Raw genomic sequence first — 9,448 nt, 5'->3', positions numbered from 1 at the left:
TCTTGAACTATCAGCTTGTTTCCTGAAATTTATCACACAGGATAGCATTTTTTTATGATTGTCCTAACAGTATTTAAGAGATGTTATTTGTACATGAAGGATTCTTTCTCTTTTTTTCTCTTCTTTTCTTCCATTACCTTCAAACTCACCTGTTTATTCTCCAAAAATATTTTAAATATTCACTTTTTGTTTATCTATTTTTTGACATTTAACATAGCTCAGTCAAGAAAATAATATAAAATGTATAGAATGATCAGTATGTGAAGACCATATTCCAAGAACCTAAGACATACTGCACATCAGACTCTTCAGACAGAAGCAGAAATCTCGACTGTTATTATTTTTATTCTGTGCTTCAGATCACTGGTTTGGTGTTCAGCTAGTAGAAATGACTTGAATATTTTTTTTCAATGATATCTGAAAACAAAAAAGAAAAATCTTTTCTGTCTGCACTAACCCAGAGTCTTGACCATCCATTTTCCCTTTACATGTTTTGTTGACTTCACTTATGCTTGCATTCCACACATGTAAAAATAAAACAATTCCTCAAACCTAAAGACAGATGAATTCATGTGAAAAATTCACCACTTTCTTAATCTCTTCTGTTTAGATCTTTCAAGCCTCTTCCTCAATTGATCTTCCTCAATTAACACCTTTCCACTTAGCCTATTTTCCTTGTTTACTTGTTCATTTTGTTGTTGTTTTCTTTATTAATGAGGTATTAATTGACAGTCTCTGTGATGTTTTTCATGTTTAAGCATTCTTCATCTCCAGACTAGCATTGCCAAACATTAAATGAAAACAATGAACAAAGTCATTGCGGGAGTTAAACTAAAAAGAGCTAAAACATAATGAAGTCAAGCAACAGATAGACAACAAACATGATTCTTCTGTTGGGAGTACTTCATTATCACCATGTTTCTAGTCAGAACAAAGGTGTGAAAGCAGAGAAAGGAAGGTTTAACAATTTAGAATGTCGTATGAGAACAACTGAGATGCTCATGCACTCATGCTCATACGCTGACGCTTTTTCTTTTTTGACTTTCTGGTAACATATGAAGCATGGACATTCGCTTTTAGGGAACGACTCAGGGTAGATTTACTCTGGAAACGGTCCTAACCAATCAGGAAATGGGAGTCCTTATCATGTAACTTCCCTAGTGAATCAGAGAATAAGGTGAAACACAGAAAAATGGATTTATTAAAGATAAAATTTAATTAAAAATAGAGAATATGAAATATAAGAAATAATAGAATAAAGTGCAGGTAGTAACATGAACACGGGATTAATTTTAATAAGGTGAATAAGTCTCCACTAATATGAATACTGAGGTCAGAGTCAAGCCTGAGCATTTGAATATTGTCTGTGTTTCAGACATCTTTTTCTGTGTTAGCCGCACATCAATTTGAAAACTGTTTAGTGAATAGAAAGAAACGAGAAAGGGAAGATGTGAGTTTGCATTCCATAAAGCTGAAGAGGCGTTTCTCCCTCTGTTTAATATCAGCTTCCCTTGGGATTACATCGGAGTACTGAAAGACAGCAAAAACTCAGCTCAGGTACAAAAGTGGATGACAAGTAAAACTAAGATACAAGGCATATTATGCAGATTTTTAGTGAATAGCAGTTAAAGATTTACATAAAATTTAAATAACCTTTAAAATTAAGACAGCTAGGTCATTCTAATGCATTCTGAATCACTGAGCTAATGACAATTTTATTCCAGAATGCTCTCCGACCCTGCTATTGGAAACCTAAACCCATGCAGGAAAACAGGTCTGAAGGTCTACCCTGGGAAAACTGTCTCACACATCTCTATCTACACTTCATCTGAAGACAAAATATAGTTTTTAAGTAAATATTTAAAGTGAGGAATGTCTAGAGTCCTATGTATTTCATATTACTCTTCCATCTGCGTTTAGACCAGCATTTTTCTATCCAGAGATTTGGTTTGGATGCATATTCTTTATATGCTCTAAAGAGCAAGGCCAAACAGCCATCAGATAGACAGCAGTAATTAAATTAGCAAATAATATTTGATTATCTTCAAAGTACAGTCAAGGCCCATCTGCATAGAAGGTAGTTTTAGGCTGTACAAGTGGCAAAAACAAACTTGAAACCGGATTAAGTAGCTGGGCAGGAATACTGACCACATAATAGAAGACCTAAGTCTTACACAAAGATTTTAATGATCTCAAAGAAAAGAGCATCAGAGCTTCCTATGGGGGAAGGAGAGGCTGGAGTACACAGCATTCTGGCAGATTTCTAAGGATCCACGCGTTGCTTGAGACTTTAAGATAGGGAATCCTAAAGAATATACAATCATTCCATTGTTTTCCATTTCAGACTGAAGTCTCACTCAGATTCTAGAATCCAAAGCAATGATTTTAAATCACCAAGTTTCCGTACCGTCAGAACTAGAAATGTAACTCTGTAGTACCAGCACATCTGTTCTCCCTCCTTGACTCCAATGTTTGGCAAACTCTTTTTGCAACCTTTTAATGATAAAAATGGACACAATTTTTGGTAAGATTTATATGTAATTTCAAGATTCGATTCATCTCAGGAGGACATGAAGCAAAGTCGCATCACCGAATTCCTCCCTATGGAACAAAACAGTGGCCACTGACATTCACTGGCTCTCGGCGAACATTTATGAAGACAAACAGCGGATGTGAGTGAAGGGAGAGGAGTGCTGTAGCTGAGCCGATGGCAACAGCAGGGCACCTCTGCTGGCACAGATTTTTACCAGTGCAAAAATGCATAGCTTCCAGCAATGACTATGTTAAAACTAGTATTTAGTAGCTGAGATTTTGCTCTACCAAAGTGTTACTGTACTTTTTGTATCTGTTGTAGTTTCCAGGGATATACATAGGACGAATTTCTTTTGGAGCAACCTCCATCTATGCCTCCAACCTATATAATTCTATAGGTGCATATTTTTGAAGTAATTAAAGTCGTGCACCTCACTGAGCGCAGAAGAGCGATACAGCCGCAGGACCAATCCAGGATAAGTGTTTCTCAATATTTTGGGCAGCGATTTGGAAGTAAGTGCAAAATCACTTCTGCTGAAATTTACAGCCAATGCAGCAACTGGTTGAGCACTAAATAATTATAATCAGGCCTCACATTCATCTGGAATGATCTGGATTACAATAGCTGTGTTTATTTGACTTCTGTTGGTTTTGTCTCAGCTCGAACGCAGCCAGATGCAAACTAGTCCTGATTCGAAAGGCACATGGATGCAGTCAGCCTCACAGTGTGGCTGAACTCTCAGCAGTGTTTATTAGCTTACTGAGCACACTGTCCTGCTACTCACAAATGCACAGCTTCCATTCTGCTGCTGTCTGATATGAGTAGAAAATATTTGTGCCCTCATTAGAAATCCCTTTATCCTTGATGGTCTGGGTTTATTCCAGTAAAGTAAGTTTTAAAAGAACAAGCTGATTTTTTTTTTTCCTAATGAAAAATAATCCAAGTCCTGCCTATACATATTGAGGCCTGATATGTGGTTTAATAGACCAATGTCTATTGTGGATATTTTATTGGATAAACAAACTCAGGTATGAAAAAATGAAATTAAAATACAGTTTCCACATACAGCCTGGCAAGCTAAGAGATTTTTCTGTAATAAAGATAAGAAAACATGAGCAAAGTTTAAGGGATTTAAGAGTGGGTTATTGGAAACACTAATATGTTGAGTTGGAAGGGACACCTCAAGAACCATCAAGTCTACCTCCAGGCTGCACTAATGAAGCAATGACTGCTCGGGGTAGTGCCCCTCCTCCATCCCCCACCTGCTTTTCCTAGACCTGGAAGGGGATGCTGCTGCCAGGCTCTGACCTTGCATTTTTGGGGTGAGCAAGGAGTTGCTGTCACAGGGTTCTTCTGTCTTTTTTTTTTTTTTTTTTTTAAGTCTAGCACAGGTGGCTGCTTCTGTGCTCACATCCTGCGTGCTTTGGAGCTAATGCAGGGCCACTACTGGGCTTCCTTTGCTTTTACTGAAGTCTACATGGCGCTTCTGCGGCCCTGCTCCCACCTGCCTCCTTTGGAGGGAGGCTGAGGGAGTCTGGGCACTTTTAATACCTTCTGGTTCTGCTGGCAGTAGGAAACAACACAAGAGGTTGGTATTGTGTCTTCTTTTTTTTTTTTCTCTTCCTGTTGCAGGAAGAAGGCTGAGATGATGATCATGTTTTTTGCCTCAGTCTTCATTAGGAACTGCATTACAGCTGTCTTGATAGGGAGAACAGTTTAGAAGGTGGAACTGGAGGAGCGAGGATGCTCCTGCAGTAAGCGAATATCAGGTTCACAACTTGCCTGAGGAAATGGAACATCTGTAAGCCTGTGGGTCCCAATGAGATGCATCCTAAAGCCCTAACGGAATTTGGTGATATAGTCACCAAATGACTCTCAGTGATACCTGAAATGTCATAGTGGTCAGCTGAAGTCCCTGTTGACTGGGAAAAGGCCACGTTCTACCTTTTTTTTTTTAAATTTTCAGAAAAGTAGGAAAAATGACCTAGGGAACTACCAACCTGTCAGCCTCTGTGCTGGTGAAAATCATGTAACCAATCATTCTAAAGACTAGATGAAGGCACACAGAGGAAAGAAAGGTGAGATGAAAGAACCAGCATAGCTTCACAAGGGGAAAGTCCTGCCTGATCAACCTTCTACAATGATGTAACTGCATTAGTGGACAAGGAAAGAGCATCTGTTCTCAACTGTCTGGACTTCAGTAAGGCTTTTGACAGGTTCTCCATGACATTTGTATGGTAACTATTGAGTCATGGCCTGAGCCACTGATTGATCACCTGAGGAAAGGACTGAATCAGCAGTGAGAGCACAGGTGAAGGTGATTCAGCTTGTGAATGAAAGGAGTGGAGTCTGGCCCCATTTCATGACCCCATTTAAAGGCTGACTGCCACGGGGGAAGGATCTCTTTTTGGAGATCTCTCTGCTGTGGAGTCTTTCCAGCAAACCTAGATCTTCAGATGCAGGTGAGCATTCCTTCCTTGTTTGTTTCTTTTCCCATTTTCACTGTAATAATCTTTCCAGCTGTAACAACATTTTTCCAAATTAGGAATATAGGCATTAGATGGCGGTTTGTTTGATATACAAGAAACTAGTTGCAATGCAGACCCCTAAAGTCTTGGTCAACAGATCAACATCTAGATAGAGATCAGTGATAAGTTGTGTCCCTTAGGGGTGGGTACTGAGACTCGTAGACAATGGACTCAACTGAACCCTCAACATGTTTGTGGGTGACACCAAGCTGCAGTGGTGTTGATAAACCCAAGGGATGGGATGCCATCCAGAGAGACCTAGACAGGCTTGGGCAGTGAGCCTAGGAGAACCTGATGAGGTTCATCAAGACCAAATGCAATGTTTTGTACCTGGGTCAAGGCAATCATTACTACCCATGGAACTGGGGGATGAAAGGATAAAAAAGCTCTGCCACAAAGGATGTGGGGGTACCGGTGGATAGGAAGCTAGACACAAACCACATGTGTGCCCTTGCAGCCTGGAAAGTCAACTGTGTCCTGGGCTGCATTGAAAGAAGTGTGGACAGCAGATGGAAGGAGGTGACCTTGTCCCTCTGCTCTGTGCTAGTGAGGCCTCACTTGGAGTTCCATGTCAAAATATGGAGTCCTCAGCATAGGAGAGTCATGGACCTGTTGGAGTGCATACAGACAAGGGTTGCAAAAGTGATCCGAGGAATGGGATGCCTCTCCTATGAGAACAGGCTGAGGGAGCCAGGGCTGTTCAGCCTGTGGAAGGCTCTAGGGAGACCTGATAGCTGCCTTTCAGTAAGTAAAAAGGGGGAAACTATAAGAAAGAAAGGCAGACTGTTTAGCAGGGTCTGATGTGATAGGCCAAGGAGAAATAGTTTCAAATTGAATGGGAGGATTTAAATGGATATTAAACTTCTACAATAAGGGTATTGAAGCACTGGAGGAGCTGGTCCAGAGACATGGTGGATGCTCCCTCACTGAAGATATATGAGGTCAGTCTGGATGTAGAGACCTGACATAACTGTAGGTGTCCCTGTTCACGGCAGGGGTGTTGGTCTAGATGACTGTTAAGGGTCTGTTCTAACTCAATCAATTCTATTCTTCCTGCAGGTCTACAGGTCTGGAATGAGGATTCAGATGGTGTGAAGCTTCTTGAGGCCCTACAAGCAGTGGTGAGCTGTGTACTTATGTACCTAGACTGCAAGTGCTGCCCTTGGGCTGAAGCTCATGGCTGAGGCAGGTGCTGGAGAGAAAAAGTATTTCTTGTGTAGGGTGCCTGTGTTGTTCCCTGAGGTGAGGCCTCATTACGGATGTCACATGGAGGCCAAGCACAACTGGTGTGCTCTTAGCAACAAGCAAGCATGTTTTTGCTGTTGTTGCTGTTGTGTTTTTGCTGCATTAGAAAGATCCCAACAAAAGGACAGGCTCCTCGATTTAACGACTTCTGTCCCAAGCCCTCACCACTCTTGCCAATTGCCCCTGTGAGTCACAATTCAGTGGCTGATAAGCTCGGGAAATCGTCTTGTCTCTCTGGCCAGCCTGTGTCAACTGACTCAGCTAAACTGAGGTCAGCTTTCCTAACCTTTGATGGAATCCCTTACTAAATATTCTTGGAAGGCTAAGGACACCTGGAAAAAGGATGTTAAAATATAAAATCAACACTTTCTGGATTGTTCCCTCATTTTTTAACCATATTAACAAAGCCCAGTAAGGGCAAGTCGTTGTCTTCTTTTATTTTATAGAAGATCTCTGTGGGACCTTACTAAATACAGAAAGGCTTATAGGTGACTTTAACCATTTGTATTTTGTGACAAAAGAAATATATATATGTTGAAGATGTGATCATGCTAGAATACCGTTTATACCTCTTGATTACATATTTTGGTTGCAGTAGTATTATGTTTTGGGTTGTTGTGGGTGTCGGTGGTAACTGATATCAGTCCTTGGATCTGTTAAACTTCACAACTGGGTTCAGAGTTTTTACAGGTCATCCTGGCTTACTAGTACTCACTGCACAGTGATGCACTTGCTTTTGACCCCTTCTTTCACCCCTTTTTATCAAACTATTATGATTTGCATATAACTCCTCCGTGGTGTTTCCAAATTCCTAACAAACTGGGAAATGAACCAAGGGACTCATTTAATATCTATTAGACGTGGTCATGAAAGAAATCTATCATGAAGCCCTTTGCACTAATGTTTTTTTTCAGTGTCACATCAGTCCATCCAAAACATGGTTGCTGGAAAGTGTCTAAGCTTTGGTAAGAGATGTGTATGTTTCCCGGAGTACCCCTCTTATGGTTAATACTGTTGCGTATCCTGCACGCACTATTTTCTGAAAAGTTCTGTAGTCTATAAAGATACTTGAACTTGCCAAACTAGTATTTATATCTTTCAGCATTTGAATTGCTTTGGAAATGCTCAAGTGGAAAGTTCTCAAGACGATCATCTTTGAAAACATTACATGGCAAGTCCACATATTGTCAAATTAAACTAGATATGCTTTTGGTGAATTAACTGAAGTGTAATATTGTATGGCTATTCATAAACATCACAACCTCCACTGAAGAATTCCCATCTGGATCCTGGCTTACAGTGAGACTTGGATGGGGAAAGCAGCTGCCACAAATACCTCTATTTATTTTACTTATTTATTGTTTTTGGTTATTGTTAAATGTATGGTTATTGTCAAATGTATGGTTGTCTCTTTTTCACTTTCTACCTTTTATTCATTATGTAATATTCGTGTCACTACTCCTGAAGAATCACAGGATGCTGTCTGTGGCAAGTTGATATTCATGTGCAGTTGCAACTCTTATGTTTGTTTCTTGTATGGTTCCATGTTTTATACAATGTGTTGTATCCTCTATGTACTTTGTAACCACTTTAACTGATGATGGATTGGTGTGTGTGTGTGTGTGTGTGTGTGTGTGTGTATAGTTGATATATTGGTATATTGATAGTTTGGGGATAATAGCAGTATGTGGGTCGTCTTTGTTCTGGTTTTGTGTTTGCTGGATCTGATTGGTGGTAACTGTTAGGGGAAGCAGGGAGTGGTGTAGTCCTGGGGGTTTTACTTTTTTTTTTAAATTATTATTACTTTGGTGGAGCTTTTTTTTTGGTGGGGGAGTAGGCTCTGTCACCTTGGTCTGGGGCAGCCATGACTGGCTGGGGGCACCCTGGGGGGGCAGAGGGAGACCCAGCTGGGGGGCTTCCTTCCCTGGGGACAGAGGGGCTGAAGGGGCCCCCCAGCTTTGGGGTGTTCATGGGGGGAGGGAGAGAGGGGAAGGAGGGGGAAGGGTGGAAGGGAAGCAGCTGTGGGGAGCAGCTGGGGAGAGGAGGGGAATGAGATGGAGAGTCCTCCAGCTTTGGAGGGCTCCCCTGGGATGGGTGAGTGGATACCAGATGTTGGAAGAGGCTCCTGGGTAGCGGAGGCTGCTTTGCCGTGGCAGGCTTGGTCTCAGGCTTGAAGGGGAGAGGCATGACTGGAAGGAGTTGGGTTCCATGCTCTGCAGGAGAACAGAGTTAAAGTGCTTTCTGAGCACAAGATGCTATGGAAAGTGACATTCCTCTAGGACTTGAGGGGTCACCAAGTGGAATAACTCAGGTTGTCCTAGGGAGATTTTTCTTTCACCTGTACATCCGAAGATGATGGGTTTTTTTATGTGAAATGCTCCCACAGCAGGCAGTAAGTATACATTTTGTGTTCACTACGGATATTTTGCTACATCTTCAAAGTAAATTGACTGGGATCAGTAGAAAACTGAACAAGAAAACAGCTAAGTGAGTCTAGTTAAGCCCTTTACATAGGAAGAGTTCTGTGCTCTGAGGATTCTACTGCAGTAATCCACGCTACCTGCTTGAACAAGGAGATGTGTGAATTTTGAGGAGGTAATAGAGATCAACTGTTACATTTAGGAAAAAATACTGTCAATCTGGGTTTACCAGCTCATAGTTGCATTTCAAGGATTGAGCCAGGCTGCTAACAGACTGTGGCTGTAACTCTTTTGTTGATAAACAATGTGCTATCTCAATTTGTTCATGTACCCAAAGGTCCCAAAATGTCATCTTAAATGCTGTTAACTTGTAGGGCCTCCCCTTCCAAGTACGAGAACTTAAGCCTCTGATACAGATGCTGCTAATAACCTTGGTAAGCTAGACTTCAGTTGGAAATATATGCATGAGTGAACATCTGCTGGAATTCTAGCTGAACGGGAAAGCACCCGGCTATGGGGATCTTACCAGGGCTCAGCTTTGGTGTCTCTAAAAACCAGTGATGGTTTGGTGGCAGCTTGCTGTCTTTGGATTCCTGTTAAAGCCCATGCATTACAGACAGGAAAACCTCAAGTAATGCTTCAGAAGTGAAGGAAGTTGGCTGCGTGGCTGCTCTCTGCTTTTTTTTTTTTTTAACCTATATACTCAAAGCCCTGCTAAATCA

At 41.3% G+C, this 9,448-nt stretch overlaps 1 long non-coding RNA gene across 1 annotated transcript; it reads left to right on the top strand.

Annotated features, from left to right (window-relative positions):
* Positions 1-4,503: 4,503 nt before the first annotated feature.
* LOC109367145 lies at positions 4,504-8,081 on the top strand. Its single transcript, XR_002113919.2, has 4 exons — positions 4,504-4,995; positions 6,121-6,182; positions 7,221-7,271; positions 7,409-8,081. It is a non-coding gene; the product is annotated as an uncharacterized LOC109367145 (long non-coding RNA).
* Positions 8,082-9,448: the final 1,367 nt, after the last annotated feature.

The sequence above is a fragment of the Meleagris gallopavo genome, chromosome 4 (assembly GCF_000146605.3).
Source record: "Meleagris gallopavo isolate NT-WF06-2002-E0010 breed Aviagen turkey brand Nicholas breeding stock chromosome 4, Turkey_5.1, whole genome shotgun sequence".
NCBI lineage: Eukaryota > Metazoa > Chordata > Aves > Galliformes > Phasianidae > Meleagris > Meleagris gallopavo.
This window is presented reverse-complemented; position numbering and strand designations above follow the sequence as displayed.